Source organism: Dromaius novaehollandiae, chromosome 12 (assembly GCF_036370855.1).
Source record: "Dromaius novaehollandiae isolate bDroNov1 chromosome 12, bDroNov1.hap1, whole genome shotgun sequence".
Taxonomy (NCBI): domain Eukaryota; kingdom Metazoa; phylum Chordata; class Aves; order Casuariiformes; family Dromaiidae; genus Dromaius; species Dromaius novaehollandiae.
Genome location: NC_088109.1, coordinates 12,474,176 through 12,480,972, shown reverse-complemented (window position 1 = coordinate 12,480,972; position 6,797 = coordinate 12,474,176).

Sequence of the window (6,797 nt, the reverse complement as noted above, 5' to 3'; positions counted from 1 at the left end):
ACAGAGAAAAAGCAAGTTGGAGAGCTTATGCTTCAACCGTGTCAGAAAAACCCACCATCCTGCTTAGACCCAGCCATGAGATAGCATCCTACACCTCAAACCTGTCCTCCACTCCCACCTTCCCACCACCGCAAGGTCTGCATAGATGCCCTTGGCTTTTCCTGGCATTTGCCTGAAGGATGAAGGTGCAGCCCTTTTCCATGAGAGAGATCTAGAAGACATTCTGCATGGTTGTGTACACCATCCCTCACTAGGTCAGCAGGGCAGTGCTGAGAGCAAGAGCAACACGTCAGCCCGGGTTTCTCGCATGCCTAGCACAGAATTGCACAATGGAAAGCTGGAGCCAACCCTGAGCTGCTCTTTTGGCAAGCACATTGCTTGCTCAATTAAAGAAAAACCTACTGAGAACAGTGTCCCACTGCTGCGGTGAAGTCAAGTGACAAATACTCAGTTGTAGCGCACCCAGTCCAAGGGCAAAGTCCAATTTCTACAAGACAGCAAAGTCCTGTGAGCAGAAAGCACATGACCCAAGAACAAGTCTGCCCGTTACTACCTGTAAACTCATCCCCCAGCCGAATTTTCATTCCTGATGGGAAGGACAGCACCATCACCTTCCTGTCGGGCCTGCACAACACAGCACAGCAGGCAGAGCAGGAGCCTCAGGGGCAGTGTGCAAAATAGCACGTAGCTCTCCAGTGCCATGGTGACTAGCTAAAAAGCAGCCAGAAAAAAAGCAGAGTAAAATTTTGCAGGCACCTGCCAGCCATTCCACAGCCCTTCAAATCCACTGCTTCTCATCCTCCGTAAGCAAGTCATCTTTCCAAAGGGAGTCCAAGGTTAATGAGATGTATTGCCTTCCTTAGGGGGACAATTAGTGTGCAAAGCAAACGCAAGTCACACCCAGCCAAAGCAGGGCCTGGAAACACTGCAATTATCTTCCACAAAGCACGGAGGCAATTTGCGTTCAGGCAGTTGTTTATCCTGTGATCCCGGCAGGCCTCCCGGAGCAAATCCGAGGCTGGGGGGCCACACAGGGTTTGAATGCTTTGACATCCAAGCAGTGAGTGGGGACTGAAGGCCTCGGAAGGAAAAAGCACTGGGTTTTTTTTTTTCACACAACAGTGCTTGGTACTAGGAGCCCAGCTCAGAAGTGAGCCCAGCTCCTGCCCCGGTGCACTTGTCACCCTTATGTCGGGCACTTTGCGTAGGTCTTTGCAGCATTAGCAAGGTGCACTTGCACTACAGGTTTTGCAGTGAACTGAATTTCACAGCTCACAGGGGAAAGAGCAGGGAAACCCTGAAAGATTATCCACATCTAATCTCTCCCCCCATTCCGAAGTGACTCAGGTGGGCTCCAGAGCAGGGGGACAGGGAGTGGGGTGCAGCCACAGCCAGACAAAGCCTCATGGCTTGGGGACCCAGAGACTCCATGCAAAGGGGCAGCCGGGGACAGCCAAACACCACCTCCAAGGCAGGAGCAAAACAATACCAGCCCGAGCAAACAACCCAGGCACTTCAGATGCCAATGGGCGGCGAGGGGATGAGATCAGGCAATTGTGTCCCTGTTTAAACAGGGATCTTGCCAAAGGAACACTGCCTTGGGGATGCTGATCCAGGCAGCGCTAACATGACAAGCTGTCCCCTTACGAGCAGGAAGGAGCCAGAGGCACAATAAGTCTGCAAGGGTGAGCGTTTACAAACAGCACTGATTAATGAGGAAAAGTGTCCCCAAAGGGATGGCAGACATTCTCTAAGCATCCAGTACCGTGTCCTTTATCCAACCAATGCAGATGACATGAGGCAGAGGAGTCCTGCCCCTCTTCAGCTTCTCTGGTGCAGAAGTAGTTCAACCATCGCACCCATAGGACACGGGAGGGAGATGCTTCCCTTTCCCCGTTGCAGGAGATGGGCTGAAGCATCGCTGACCACCTGCTGGGAACCAAGTCCCCAGGGCAACCACAGGACACCAGTGCCCATGGGACACAGGGAGCACCAGCACTCGGCTGTCTGCAGCTGTCTCCCAGGGTCTCCTCCCTGGGTAGGAAGCATGGCCAGACCTTCCCATTGGATTCAGGCTCAGATTAGCTTACTCCTCTCAACACAAGCATGCCTATCTTGACAAAGAACCAACACCAGGAAAAAAGCAATTTTATTTTTTAAAGCCCAGCTGTTTTAAATCCCAATTATTATAGCTTTTCCCCATGATTGTCCCTCCTTCATCACTTCCTTTCTGAGACCAGGAAGGAAGAGAAGGTCAAATGTCCATATTCCCCATGCCCAGGAGCCACTCCAAGCAGCTGCATTTGCCATGAGCAGGTCTCCATCATTGCTCTGATGACCGTTAGGGCTTTCCTTCCTCGCCGGCTGCTTCCCCAAGGATGGTGCACACAGGCAGAGAGCATGTCAGCAGCAGCCAGATGCTGGAGGGCCCCAGATGTGGCCCTAACCTCCTCCAGGAAAGGGAAATGAGATCTTTGTGTCCCCCAAATGCCCCACACTGGGAACCGCACGCTCTCAACACCCTGGGAAGGACCAGGCACCTGCACTGCAGCTCACAGCAGAATAACAGGGCAAACGGCAGCATGTGGCTGTGAATCCCAGCCGGAAGGTCAGGCTGGAAAGGCCCAGGAGAACAGAGCACCCCATCAGCTTGGTGACCCTCGCCATCCAAGCTAGCTGCTGTCCCACCCAAGATCACCACCATCACTTGAGCCCACTGCATCCCATGCAAAAGGCACCTTCCTCACGACCCTCCAGAGACAGGCCAGCTTTAGGAAAAGTAAGTGTTTACTCTGGGAGCATTTTATGTGGAAAAATCACTCTGCTTTCTTAACACAGCAGCTGTTGGAAGGAAAGATCCCACAGCTTTTGAAAGCAACAGGCTCCAAGAACACAAGACTGCAGTTGCGTAATAGCAGAGCTGGTGTTTTCCAAGGCGTTTTTTAATCTCCAGTTAGTGCCAAGCTGAGATCCCTCCCCAACACAATCTGGTTTTGTTTGCGCCGTAGCAGCGCCTGGAACACACAGTACAAAATAACTCTGGTCCTGCCAGATCGCGAGGGATCACGCCGAGGGCAGAGGAGCCCAGCGAACTGCAAAAGCACATGGTACCACCAGGGAAGGGGAAGCCACAAAAGTGAAACCTTCAGCTGGCTCCAGCACTCTCATTCCAGGGTTTCCAGTGCTCAGGAAACTGCAAGGCGAGCTCAACAAGGCCATGGGTGCGTGCAGCCAAAGCGCTGCTCTAGGGAAAGGCTGCAGTCAAGTAAATACTGGTGTTACTAGAAGATGCTGGTCAGACTACACAACGCTGCCACTTACTCATTGCATGAGCTATGGCCTAGGATAAACCAAAAGGAGACCAAGCCATGGAAATTCAGGAGTGGAAAGGCACCAGAGATGCATGTTTTGAAACACATGGAGATGCACCACGCAGTTGAGGAGCCTGGGTCACAGCTGTGGCTGCCCAGGAGCAGCCCGCTCCCCACAGTCAGTGCCAGCAAAGCCAACTGCAGCCAGTCCCCTTCCCCGCCTCCCGTGAGCAGCAGCGTTGCAGACCTGAGGCCCCAAGCCCCACAGCAACGCTCTAATGCCTGGAGACCCAGGCACAAGTGGAACGAGTTCAGCAGTCCCTTTGGCACCCTATTCAAAACTCATGCCCAGCGCAAGGTCTCTGGGGACGTCACTGCTCAAAGACACATGGCCTGAGCCGTGGGATCCCCGAGTTGAGGCAGAAAGATGGATGAGGGGACTCATATCCCTGTTTGAACTATGATATAACCACAAGAACATGTGAAGGCTGCCTAGTGAAAACGTAAATAATGTTTATGCCAAAAATGCAGCTCTGAAGTCAGCAGGACTGCAAAGATGTGCTCAGCGGGAGCCAGGCCCAGAATAGCAAGGGCTGCTCCGGGGAAGGGCTGGAGGAGGGTCTGGGGAGCACAACGGCACGGGTGCGCGCGGGGCTCGATGAGGCGCCAGCAGCTCGGCCTTTTGGGGACGACAAGGCAAGGTTCGCGCCTCAGCTCAGCCTGTGCTATTTAAATCCCTCACTTGCGAAAGAAAAACCTGAAACAAGCAAATGTTATCTCAAAACACAGAAGCCCTGACAAATCTCCCAAAAATTCTTTACGTGGGTTGCTCACAGCCATTGCACAACAGGAAAAGGCTGTTGATCACATTGCTCTGTGCTGATGTTGTGCTAACCTCCGTATACTCCAGAACTGGGTCTGTTTGGATTTCAAATTTAGCTAAACCTCCAAAGTCATACAGTAAAAGCAGGTACTCCAGAGCCAGATACTTCTGCTACTCAAGTCATTGAGTAACACTGCCAAGGGAGTGAGCGCTAAATCAAGATGTGGAGAGGCTACAAGGCCATTGCATGGTCTCCCCGAGACTGCAGAGCTCGGGGAGGTGAGACCAGCCCGTGCCAGCAGGAGGGCAGCCCCAGGGCCACTTTTGGGCCATGGCAGGACATCCCACCAGAATGGGACACAGACATGGGGAGGAGGTGGGCAGCTCCCTCCACCCACACAGCCTGCCCCCCTGCACAGGTAACAGCAGAGACACCAACTCCCATGTGACCCATTGGCTCCTCAGCCTCCAGCCGATGGTGCTCCCCGGCAGCGACGAGGCAGCTGAGGACCTGTGTCTCAAGCCCACATCTAAAACACACTAGGTGAGAAGGAGCACAAACCCCACCACTGCAAACCAGCAAATGCGTCCATGGAAGGGACTTTTCTTTGAGCCCTTTCACAGTCCTCAGGGTCCTACCCTTATCCCTCCTGCCCATCAGCAGTGCCTGCTTCCAGCGGTCCCTTTTTCTATATTATCAGGCTCATTTCTGCACACACTGCCTCCCCCTCCTCAGGCTGCAGGAGCCTGCACCCCAGGCAGATGATGCATCCCGCACCAATCCTGCCAGCAGCCCCCATCCCCAGCCTGCCAAATCCTGCTTCCCACCAGCTGCAGAAAAATGAGCTCAGAAAAGTGGTCCTCCAGAGTCAACAGAGGCTTCCCACGAACACGGCAGGGTTTGCTCCCGGCACTGAGGCTCTTGCAAAACAAGTTAATGATCTAACCCCTTCCAGAGCCAACTTGCCCTTAAACTTTGATGTCTAGACATCTTATGAAAGGAGAGAGTTTGACCTTAAGCTCTCGAAGGTGAGGCAGGAGGGCCAAAGAGGGGAACGCTCACCTTTGCCCCACAGTTGGTGATTTGCTGATCCAGGCCCCACTGCAGGAGCTCCCAAGGGAAAAAGCTCAGCTAAACCCTTGCACCCAGCACACATCCCCCACTTGTGCCTCCCTTCCAGATTTTAGCCCCAAAGCTGGGAGCAGGACAGAGAGCTCGACAGAGGCATGGTTCCCCGCATGAGCTACCTGCCCAGCTGGGGAGGCACATGCTCTGCCTTCAGCTGGCCAGGGAGCGCTGCTTTTGAACCCCACAAAAATGATTTGGGCAATCATCTTGGATCTGGCTGTCAACATTAAATTGGAGAGTGCCAGCTCTGCGGACGGGGACAGATCAGGCCTAGGACAGAGGACAGCTGGGGCAGGGCCACCGCCACTGCGGTGCCTCCCCATGCTGGTCACTTGCTGCCACCTGCTGCCACCTCACCACAAGTGCTCAGAGATGCTGCTGCCGGCAGCAGCTGAGGGGCACCAGCCCCACAGAGGGGGACACCACCAGGGACAGTCCCTGCTGCAGGGGGAAAGGCCTCCAGCAGCACCCCATGTGCCCCCCCCCCCCCCCCCCCAGGGTGACGTGACCACAGCTGCTCGCCCTCACAGCCAGGCCACAGTCAGGGTGTCCAGCCTGGTGCCCCCTCCCCAAGGGGTCACCCCAATGCCTCCAGCCCCACTTCCCCCGCAGGCCGTCCTTCACCCGCGTCCCCACACAGGCCAGCAAACTCCCCCGCGCGCCGCGGCCACCCAGCAGGTTGCACAACGCCAGGCACCGAGCGCGTTTGCTTCCCCTCGGGCAGGCGGGCGGATGGTCCAGGTGCCAGCCCGGAGGGGCCCCGTGCTCCGCAACGGGCTGCAAAACAACAAGCAACCTGTTTGCAAAGCACCTGGAAAACAGGGCAGTAAACAACCATCGAGTGGGATCTGCCAAGGGTTACTCACACTCCTCCAAAACAATTTCCCTTTTGCAACAGGGTAACGGGCTCTGGGGCGATGACAGAGCAAGAGACATTGCACTTCTCGACTTCAGTAGGGTTGGGCGTACAAGACTCATCCTCACCAAAAAGCTAGGGAAACATGACGGTTTAATCCAGCCCGCAAGGGGGCTGCAGAGCATGCCGGAAGAGTGGTCCCGCTCCTTACTGGTGGCTGCCCGGCAAGGCAGGAGGGTGTGCGGGATGCCTCGCGGAGCCACAGCCCGCCGATGGAGCTGGATGGCAGAAGAGCGTGCTGAAACGCACAGCTGACGCCATCGGAGGAGAGCGCCCTGGAGAGCGGGGTGAGGCTGCAAACCGTCTTGGCAACTGGAGGGGCGGAACAAAGAAAAAAGAACGGAGGATGTCATTCGGGAAAGACAAACGCAAAATGCTGTTCTTGGGTATGAATAATCACACACAAAGGATGACAAAGGATGGGCTAGAGAGCAGCACCGCTGAGAAGGGCGGGTGACACACAGGCTGAGCAGCGGCAGGGTGGTTTCTGGCGGGGTTTTGCTCTACCAGCAAGCAACCTGGGGAGCTTTCTCAACACGCGTGCAAAGCAAGCCAGCAAACCTAAGCATGGCACTGTGTGCAGGTGCTCACATCACCCTTCAAGGCACATTGGGAACA